Here is a 12,500-nt window from a genome sequence, read left to right on the forward strand (position 1 = left end):
TGAGGGATATTTAGGACCACTACCTTCCAAATTGATCCACCACGTAAGCCATGTTTGATTGACCTCTTTGTTTTGCAACTTTTATCAACCGATATCTCTTTCAAATCTGACTGATACGAATCATATGCGGTGTCAGTTCTATCTCACTTTGTTCCCACGCATCCAGGATACATTCTGGATCATGATGGTTTTATACCTACTTTAACCTTCTACTCACTATCTTTCAGTCTTTATGTAAGACAAGCACACATGTGTTTGTATATTTACATCATGTATATAGTACACGTTATTATGAATGTTACTACACTCCATATATACTTACATCATGTATATTTTACATGTTGTTATGAATGTTACTACATTACATATATACTTACATCATGTACATATTACATGTTATTATGAATGTTACTACACTCCATATATACTTACATCATGTATATTTTACATGTTGTTATGAATGTTACTACATTACATATATACTTACATCATGTACATATTACATGTTATTATGAATGTTACTACACTCCATATATACTTACATCATGTATATATTACATGTTATTATGAATGTTACTACATGACATATATACTTACATCATGTATATATTACAAGTTATTATGAATATTACTACATGACATGTATACTTACATCATGTATATATTGCATGTTATTATGAATGTTACTACATTACATACAGTATATACTTACATCAATGCATATATTACATGTTATTACAAATGTTACTACATTACATATATACTTACATCATGTATATATTACATGTTATTATGAATGTTGCTACATGACATATATACATACATATATGCATATATTACATGTTATTACAAATGTTACTACATTACATATATACTTACATCATGTATATAGTACATGTTATTATGAATGTTACTACATTACATATATACTTACATCATGTATATATTACATGTTATTATGAATGTTACTACATTACATATATACTTATATCATGCATATATCACATGTTATTATGAATGTTACTACATGACATATATACTTACTACATGTTATTATGAATGTTACTACACTCCATATATACTTACATCATGTATGTATTACATGTTATTATGAATGTTACTACACTCCATATATACTTACATCATGTATATATTGCATGTTATTATGAATGTTACTACATTACATATATACTTACATCATGTATATATTACATGTTATTATGAATGTTACTACATTACATATATACTTACATCATGTATATATTACATGTTATTATGAATGTTACTACATGACATATATACTTGCATCATGTATATATTGCATGTTATTATGAATGTTACTACATGACATATATACTAACATGTATATATTGCATGTTATTATGAATGTTACTACATTACATACAGTATATACTTACATCAATGCATATATTACATGTTATTACAAATGTTACTACATTACATATATACTTATATCATGTATATATTACATGTTATTATGAATATTACTACATTACATATATACTTACATCATGTATATATTACATGTTATTATGAATGTTACTACATGACATATATACTTACATCATGTATATATTACATGTTATTATGAATGTTACTACACTCCATATATACTTACATCATGTATATATTACATGTTATTATGAATCTTACTACACTCCATATATACTTACATCATGTATATATTACATGTTATTATGAATGTTACTACATGACATATATACTTACATCATGTATATATTACATGTTATTATGAATGTTACTAGATACTACATATATACTTACATCATGTATGTATTACATGTTATTATGAATGTTACTACATGACATATATACTTACATCATGTATATAAAGCCTAATGGCGGTGTTTGGATGTTTTTATAGGCAAAATAGAGTGACTCCGATAGGCTCCATTGTAGTATTAGAATGCATAAAAAAAACAACCTAATTTCATAAAGATTGAGAACGGCAACATTTCCCCCATGCAGAGGTGTACTTATTACAATTTTATAGACATACTATATGATGAAAAGTGTTCTTCTTCCTGGTAATGTGGGGGGTGTAACATAAAATAATTGCACTGGTATATGCAAACCCTTTTAATAGAGCATGACTTTATTAATAAGCCCCGCCTCCACATGCAAATGAGCACAACATCCCTCTGGTCCGCGCCGACGCGTAGGACGGACGTCAAAGGGAGTTCACGCAAGATGCACGATGTCGCCCTCTCATTTGTCGCCCGTGTGTATGAACTATGCATAAGCGCCGCCGATGGAAGCCATTTATTAGCACGGCGCCGGGAGCTGTTGCCAATGAACGCTCAGACAATTTAATGCTACTGTACATCCGCAGCAGATGTATTATTTACCCGATCGGGCTGATTTGTCCTCCTTGAGTCAGCTCAGCACTTTTATCCGCCGCAAATCTACACACACAGTTTACCACTGGGAGCTGGGAGATGCAGTTAAGCAGATTAAGGATGGAGATTGTTTTTTTTTTTTTTTTTTTATTGAATAGATGAGGCCTTCACTGTGGATTCCCAAAAAGAAGGAGCTTTGAAAATGTCTTTTTCTGGGTGAAATAACCATATTGACTTGTCTTGCCGTCACTAAAAGCCCTTTTAAGAGTCTGTGACCCGCTTCTCACCCTCGGTCCTCCTCGTTTGCCCTTTTCAAACAGGGTGGAGGATCCAAGCGACGGCGAGCATCCCGAGGAGAAGAAGCTGCTCCCGCGGAGTAAGATTCCCCCCGAAATTGCTGTGAGTTACTCCACAACTTACTCCCCTTTTTTATTCTGGAACATTTTGACCTACAACATGAGAGGGAACCACACTTTTTTGGGGAGGGAATTGTTTGACCATCCTTATGTGAGACGGAAATACACGTTTCCATTTTTTTATGCATTCTAACTCGTAAATAAACACTAGCAAAAGTCAGCTAACAATGGAGATAATGGAAGTTGCTTTATTCCGCCTATAAAGCGCTCTAAAAAGCCCCCAAATCAAAGATTTATATACATGATGTAAGTATATATGTAATGTACGGTAGTAATATTCATAATAACATGTAATATATACATGATGTAAGTATATATGTAATGTAGTAACATTTATAATAACATGTACTATATACATGATGTAAGTATATATGTAATTTAGTAACATTTATAATAACATGTAATTTATACTTGATGTAAGTACATACGTAATGTAGTAAAATTCATAATAACATGTAATATATACATGATGTAAGTATATATGTAATGTAGTAGCATTCATAATAACATGTAATATATACATGATGTAGTTATATATGTCATGTAGTAACATTCATAATAACATGTAATATATACATGATGTAAGTATATATGTAATGTAGTAGCATTCATAATAACATGTAATATATACATGATGTAAGTATATATGTCATGTAGTAACATTCATAATAACATGTAATATATACATGATGTAAGTATATATGTAATGTAGTAACATTCATAATAACATGTAATAAATACATGATGTAAGTATATATGTAATGTAGTAACATTCATAATAACATGTAATATATACATGATGTAAGTATATATGGAGTGTAGTAACATTCATAATAACATGTAATATATACATGATGTAAGTATATATGTCATGTAGTAACATTCATAATAACATGTAATATATACATGATGTAAGTATATATGTCATGTAGTAACATTCATAATAACATGTAATATATACATGATGTAAGTATATATGTCATGTAGTAACATTCATAATAACATGTAATATATACATGATGTAAGTATATATGTCATGTAGTAACATTCATAATAACATGTAATATATACATGATGTAAGTATATATGTCATGTAGTAACATTCATAATAACATGTAATATATACATGATGTAATTATATGTCATGTAGTAACATTCATAATAACATGTAATATATACATGATGTAAGTATATATGTCATGTAGTAACATTCATAATAACATGTAATGTATACATGATGTAAGTATATATGTAATGTAGCATTTATAATAACATGTAATATATACATGATGTAAGTATATATGTCATGTAGTAACATTCATAATAACATGTAATATATACATGATGTAAGTATATATGTCATGTAGTAACATTCATAATAACATGTAATATATACATGATGTAAGTATATATGTCATGTAGTAACATTCATAATAACATGTAATATATACATGATGTAAGTATATATGTCATGTAGTAACATTCATAATAACATGCAATATATACATGATGTAAGTATTTATGTAATGTAGTAACATTCATAATAACATGTAATATACATGATGTAAGTATATATGTAATGTAGTAACATTCATAATAACATGTAATATATACATGATGTAATTATGTCATGTAGTAACATTCATAATAACATGTAATATATACATGATGTAAGTATATATGTCATGTAGTAACATTCATAATAACATGTAATGTATACATGATGTAAGTATATATGTAATGTAGCATTTATAATAACATGTAATATATACATGATGTAAGTATATATGTCATGTAGTAACATTCATAATAACATGTAATATATACATGATGTAAGTATATATGTCATGTAGTAACATTCATAATAACATGTAATATATACATGATGTAAGTATATATGTAATGTAGTAACATTCATAATAACATGTAATATATACATGATGTAAGTATATATGTCATGTAGTAACATTCATAATAACATGTAATATATACATGATGTAAGTATATATGTCATGTAGTATTTATAATATGTACTATATACATGATGTAAGTATATATGTAATGTAGTAACATTCATAATAACATGTAATATATACATGATGTAAGTATATATGGAGTGTAGTAACATTCATAATAACATGTAATATATACATGATGTAAGTATATATGTCATGTAGTAACATTCATAATAGCATGTAATATATACATGATGTAAGTATATATGTCATGTAGTAACATTCATAATAACATGTAATATATACATGATGTAAGTATATATGTCATGTAGTAACATTCATAATAACATGTAATATATACATGATGTAAGTATATATGTCATGTAGTAACATTCATAATAACATGTAATATATACATGATGTAAGTATATATGTCATGTAGTAACATTCATAATAGCATGTAATATATACATGATGTAAGTATATATGTCATGTAGTAACATTCATAATAGCATGTAATATATACATGATGTAAGTATATATGTCATGTAGTAACATTCATAATAACATGTAATATATACATGATGTAAGTATATATGTCATGTAGTAACATTCATAATAACATGTAATATATACATGATGTAAGTATATATGTCATGTAGTAACATTCATAATAACATGTAATATATACATGATGTAAGTATATATGTCATGTAGTAACATTCATAATAACATGTAATATATACATGATGTAAGTATATATGTCATGTAGTAACATTCATAATAACATGTAATATATACATGATGTAAGTATATATGTCATGTAGTAACATTCATAATAGCATGTAATATATACATGATGTAAGTATATATGTCATGTAGTAACATTCATAATAACATGTAATATATACATGATGTAAGTATATATGTCATGTAGTAACATTCATAATAACATGTAATATATACATGAATTCTGAAAAACCCATTTAATTTCAAACTGTTACTACGTCAACATTTTGCAACCGTTTTGAAAAATTTTAACACCAGCCCATTCATATCATCCAGGACAATTGTTGTATTATCTATGATTTCAAAAATTCCCGTTTTTCCCGAAATCCCCAAATTTCTAGGAAATTTCCATGCACTTGATTGGACGTATTCATAGTTCTACAATGCCCTAAATTCTCAAAATCCTGCGCTATTTTTTTTACTTGATTCCGACCTTTCAACCATCAACCCTCACTGCTCTTCCTGTACATTGAACGCAAAACATGTTTTCCCTTTCCCAAAATTCCCGATTTTCCCAGAATTTCCGGTAATTTTCTCCCCATTGACAATGACAAGGAAAACTCCAATCTACTGCATACCTAACATTTCACATCCGATTTGAACCGTTCTAACATCCACACACTCCACTCACCTTGATCAATCAAACTACCATTTTCCAAGTAAAAAAAAATTCCAGGAATTGCCAAAGCCCTATTTTCACCTCTTCCTTGAAAACTTTCACAGTCCACATTTTTCAACCATTTTTGACCATTCCACGTTCAAAACATTCTTCTTAATTGGGACAAGAAAACTACCAGTTTTTTTGTTGTTGTAAAAACTCCCGGTTTTCCCGAAATTCCAGGAATTCCGAAAAAAAATTTTTTTAATTCAAACTGTTACTACGTCAACATTTTGCAACCGTTTTGAAAAATTCCAACACCAGCCCGTTCATATCATCTTGGACAATTGTTTTAAAAAAATTCCCGTTTTTCCCGAAATCCCCAAATTTCTAGAAAATTCCCATTCACTTGAATGGACGTATTCATAGTTCTACAATGCCCTAAATTCTCAAAATCCTGCGCTATTTTTTTTACTTGATTCCGACCTTTCAACCATCAACCCACACTGCTCTTCCTGTATATTGAACGCAAAACATGTTTTCCCTTTCCCCAAATTCCCGGTTTTCCCAGAATTTCCGGTAATTTTCTCCCCATTGACAATGACAAGGAAAACTACAATCTACTGCATATCTAACATTTCTCATCCGATTTGAACCGTTCCAACATCCACACACTCCACTCACCTTGATCAATCAAACTACCATTTTCCAAGTAAAAAAAATAATTCCAGGAATTCTCAGAATTCCCGGTTTGCCAAAGCCCTATTTTCACCTCTTCCTTGAAAACTTTCACAGTCCACATTTTTCAACCATTTTTGACCATTCCACGTTCAAAACATTCTTCTTAATTGGGACAAGAAAACTACCAGTTTTTTTGTTGTTGTAAAAACTCCCGGTTTTCCCGAAATTCCAGGAATTCCGAAAAAAAACATTTAAATTCAAACTGTTACTACGTCAACATTTTGAAACCGTTTTGAAAAATTCCAACACCAGCCCGTTCATATCATCTTGGACAATTGTTTTAAAAAAATTCCCGTTTTTCCCGAAAACCCCAAATTTCTAGGAAATTCCCATTCACTTGAATGGACTTATTCATAAATTCTCAAAATATTGCGCTATTTTTTACTTGATTCCGACCTTTCAACCATCAACCCACACTGCTCTCCCTGTATATTGAACACAAAACATGTTTTCCCTTTCCCCAAATTCCCGGTTTTCCCAGAATTTCCAGTAATTTTCTCCCCATTGACAATGACAAGGAAAACTACAATCTACTGCATACCTAACATTTCACATCCGATTTGAACCGTTCTAACATCCACACACTCCACTCACCTTGATCAATCAAACTACCATTTTCCAAGTAAAAAAAATTCCAGGAATTGCCAAAGCCCTATTTTCACCTCTTCCTTGAAAACTTTCACAGTCCACATTTTTCAACCATTTTTGACCATTCCACGTTCAAAACATTCTTCTTAATTGAGACAAGAAAACTACCAGTTTTTTTGTTGTTGTAAAAACTCCCGGTTTTCCCGAATTTCCAGGAATTCCGAAAAAAACATTTAAATTCAAACTGTTACTACGTCAACATTTTGCAACCGTTTTGAAAAATTCCAACACCAGCCCGTTCATATCATCTTGGACAATTGTTTTTAAAAAAATTCCCGTTTTTCCCGAAATCCCCAAATTTCTAGGAAATTCCCATTCACTTGAATGGATGTATTCATAGTTCTACAATGCCCTAAATTCTCAAAACCTTGCGCTATTTTTTACTTGATTCCGACCTTTCAACCATCAACCCACACTGCTCTTCCTGTATATTGAATGCAAAACATGTTTTCCCTTTCCCAAAATTCCCAGTTTTCCCAGAATTTCCGGTAATTTTCTCCCCATTGACAATGACAAGGAAAACTACAATCTACTCCATATCTAACATTTCTCATCCGATTTGAACCGTTCCAACATCCACACACTCCACTCACCTTGATCAATCAAACTACCATTTTCCAAGTAAAAACAATTCCAGGAATTGCCAAAGCCCTATTTTCACCTCTTCCTTGAAAACTTTCACAGTCCACATTTTTCAACCATTTTTGACCATTCCAGGTTCAACACATTCTTCTTAATTGGGACAAGAAAACTACCAGTTTTTTTTGTTGTTGTAAAAACTCCCGGTTTTCCTCGAAATTCCAGGAATTCCGAAAAAAACCCATTTAAATTCAAACTGTTACTACGTCAACATTTTGCAACCGTTTTGAAAAATTCCAACATCAGCCCGTTCATATCATCTAGGAAAATTGTTTTAAAAAAAATCCCGTTTTTCCCGAAATCCCCAAATTTCTAGGAAATTCCTATTCACTTGAATGGACGTATTCATAAATTCTCAAAATATTGCGCTATTTTTTACTTGATTCCGACCTTTCAACCATCAACCCTCACTGCTCTTCCTGTATATTGAACGCAAAACATGTTTTCCCTTTCCCAAAATTCCCGGTTTTCCCAGAATTTCCGGTAATTTTCTCTCCATTGACAATGACTAGGAAATGTGCAATATACTCCATATCCCACATTTCTCATCCGATTTGAAACGTTCCAACATCCGCACAATCATGCCGAAAATTCCCTGATTACCCGAAATTACCAGGAATTTCCCCCCTATTGAAAATGAATGGGCAATATACAAACCTCTCCATATCCCACATTTGTCATCCGATTTGAAACGTTCCAACATCCGCACAATCAGGCCGAAAATTCCCTGATTACCCGAAATTACCAGGAATTTCCCCCCTATTGAAAATGAATGGGCAATATACAAACCTCTCCATATCCCACATTTGTCATCCGATTTGAAACGTTCCAACATCCGCACAATCAAGCCGAAAATTCCCTGACTACCCGAAATTACCAGGAATTTCCCCCCTAATGAAAATAAATGGACAATATACAAACCTCTCCATATCCCACATTTCTCATCCGATTTGAAACGTTCCAACATCCGCACAATCAGGCCGAAAATTCCCTGATTACCCGAAATTACCAGGAATTTCCCCCCTATTGAAAATGAATGGGCAATATAAAAACCTCTCCATATCCCACATTTCTCATCCGATTTGAAACGTTCCAACATCCGCACAATCAAGCCGAAAATTCCCTGATTACCTGAATTACCAGGAATTTCCCTTCTATTGAAAATGAATGGGCAATATACAAACCTCTCCATATCCCACATTTCTCAACCGATTCGAACCGTTCCAACGTCCGCACACTCCACTCACCCTGGACATTCAAGCCAGCATGTTTCCCAGTTTGGATAATTCCTAATTACCTGGAATTTTCCCCCTTTGAAAATTGGCAATATACAGACCTCTCCATATCCCACATTTGTTAACCGATTTGAATCGTTCCAACATCCACACACTTAACTCACCCTGGACATTCAAGCCAGCATGTTCCCTGGTAGCGAAAATTCCCTGATTACCCGGAATTTCCCCCCATTGAACATTGGCAATATACAGTCCTCTCCATATACCACATTTATTAACCGATTCGAATTGTTCCAACATCCACACTTTCCTGGACATTCAAGCCAGCATGTTTCCCAGTTTGGATAATTCCTAATTATCTGGAATTTTCCCCCTTTGAAAATTGGCAATATACAGACCTCTCCATATCCCACATTTATTAACCGATTTGAATTATTCCAACATCCACACACTCCATTCACCCTGGACATTCAAGCCAGCATGTTCCCTGGTAGCGAAAATTCCCTGATTACCCGGAATTTCCCCCCATTGAACATTGGCAATATACAGACCTCTCCATATACCACATTTATTAACCGATTCGAATTGTTCCAACATCCACACTTTCCTGGACATTCAAGCCAGCATGTTTCCCAGTTTGGATAATTCCCTGATTACCCGGAATTTCCCCCCATTGAAAATTGGCAATAAACAGACCTCTCCATATCCCACATTTATTAACCGATTTGAATTATTCCAACATCCACACACTCCATTCACCCTGGACATTCAAGCCAGCATGTTTCCCAGTTTGGATAATTCCCTAATTACCCGGAATTTTCCCCCATTGAACATTGGCAATATACAGACCTCTCCATATACCACATTTATTAACCGATTCAAATTGTTCCAACATCCACACATTCCTGGACATTCAAGCCAGCATGTTTCCCAGTTTGGATAATTCCCTGATTACCCGGAATTTCCCCCCATTGAAAATTGGCAATAAACAGACCTCTCCATATCCCACATTTATTAACCGATTTGAATTATTCCAACATCCACACACTCCATTCACCCTGGACATTCAAGCCAGCATGTTTCCCAGTTTGGATAATTCCCTAATTACCCGGAATTTTCCCCCATTGAACATTGGCAATATACAGACCTCTCCATATACCACATTTATTAACCGATTCAAATTGTTCCAACATCCACACATTCCTGGACATTCAAGCCAGCATGTTTCCCAGTTTGGATAATTCCCTGATTACCCGGAATTTCCCCCCATTGAACATTGGCAATATACAGACCTCTCCATATACCACATTTATTAACCGATTCAAATTGTTCCAACATCCACACATTCCTGGACATTCAAGCCAGCATGTTTCCCAGTTTGGATAATTCCCTGATTACCCGGAATTTCCCCCCATTGAAATTTGGCAATATACAGACCCCTTCATATCCCACATTTTTTAACCGACACATAGGGCATTCACACGCAACTCCTATCGGAATTGCAAATTCTAGTCTAGAATGAACTTTTACCAACTCAGAGGCGATGCGGCAGCTAACCGCCGGCTCAGTATGTTAGTATAGCAGCATGAGCTAGTTAGCTCTCTGTGCTCAATGTGCTGCTAACAGTAGTTTGTGTACGTCAGCGTTTATACTAACAGTATCGCTAAAATGTGGTTAATATTCGGTACACTCTTAGAAATAAGGGTTCTAAAAGGGTTCTTCTACAAGGGCTGAGGTTCTAACTGGAACCATTTGCTTCTGAAAAACCATTTCCCGAAGAAAGGGTTTTTCAAGGGTTCTTGGTAACGCTAATGGTTCCAGTAAGAACCATTTTGATCCAGAGAACCCTTTAAAACCCCTTTTCTGAATAATTGGTTTTAAAAGGGTTCTCACTAACACTAAGGGTTCCAGTAAGAACTATTTTGATCCAGAGAACCGTTTTTGGAAGAAAGAGTTCTTCAGGGATTGTTGAAAGCATGGGTAAGATCCTGTGTCACCAGGGACATACTTCCTGATAACATTTGCCAATACTGGTGCCTATCTTTAAATAAATGTTTTTCTCATTAAAATGTTTTGAATGTTTGTTCAATGTCAACATGATAAATGACCACAATATAATATGAACTAAACTGATCTGTAGAATACAATATGGTTCTTTATAGAACCCTCAGAAGACAAGACGGTTATCGGTGAAAACCTTTGAAAAGGGATGTTTTTAGAACCCCCTGTGTCAGGTCTAGATGAAACCCTTGAAACATGAAAGAGTTCTTTGTGGAACTCCCTGTGTGGGTTCTAGATGAAACCCTTGAAATACGAAAGGGTTCTTAGTGGAACTCCCTGCATAGGTTCTAGATGAAACCCTTGACAAACGAAAGGGTTCTTAGTGGAACTCCCTGTGTGGGTTCTAGATGAAACCCTTGAAATACGAAAGGGTTCTTAGTGGAACTCCCTGCATAGGTTCTAGATGAAACCCTTGACAAACGAAAGGGTTCTTAGTGGAACTCCCTGTGTGGGTTCTAGATGAAACCCTTGAAATACGAAAGAGTTCTTAGTGGAACTCCCTGCGTGGGTTCTAGATGAAAGTCTTGAAATACAAAAGGGTTCTTAGTGGGACTCCCTGTGTGGGTTCTAGATGAAACCCTTGAAATACGAAAGGGTTCTTAGTGGAACTCCCTGCGTGGGTTCTAGATGAAAGTCTTGAAATACAAAAGGGTTCTTAGTGGAACTCCCTGTGTGGGTTCTAGATGAAACCCTTGAAATACGAAAGGGTTCTTAGTGGAACTCCCTGCGTGGGTTCTAGATGAAAGTCTTGAAATACAAAAGGGTTCTTAGTGGAACTCCCTGTGTGGGTTCTAGATGAAACCCTTGAAATACGAAAGGGTTCTTAGTGGAACTCCCTGTGTGGGTTCTAGATGAAACCCTTGAAATACGAAAGGGTTCTTAGTGGAACTCCCTGCGTGGGTTCTAGATGAAAGTCTTGAAATACAAAAGGGTTCTTAGTGGAACTCCCTGTGTGGGTTCTAGATGAAACCCTTGAAATACGAAAGGGTTCTTAGTGGAACTCCCTGCGTGGGTTCTAGATGAAAGTCTTGAAATAC

The 12,500-nt window shown here is 33.7% G+C and overlaps 1 protein-coding gene across 3 annotated transcripts in view; it reads left to right on the plus strand.

The window, feature by feature from the left end:
* The window catches only part of grin2ba (glutamate receptor, ionotropic, N-methyl D-aspartate 2B, genome duplicate a), a 431,694-nt gene that overhangs the window by 51,214 nt on the left and 367,980 nt on the right, over positions 1 to 12,500 (plus strand). For all 3 annotated transcript variants that reach the window (XM_061973840.2, XM_061973838.2, XM_061973841.2), the window contains exon 2: positions 2,702 to 2,780. The gene's annotated coding sequence lies outside the window, so the exon portion shown is untranslated. The remainder of the gene's footprint in view (positions 1 to 2,701; positions 2,781 to 12,500) is intronic.

This window comes from Nerophis lumbriciformis, linkage group LG22, assembly GCF_033978685.3.
Source record: "Nerophis lumbriciformis linkage group LG22, RoL_Nlum_v2.1, whole genome shotgun sequence".
NCBI classification, from domain to species: Eukaryota; Metazoa; Chordata; class Actinopteri; order Syngnathiformes; family Syngnathidae; genus Nerophis; species Nerophis lumbriciformis.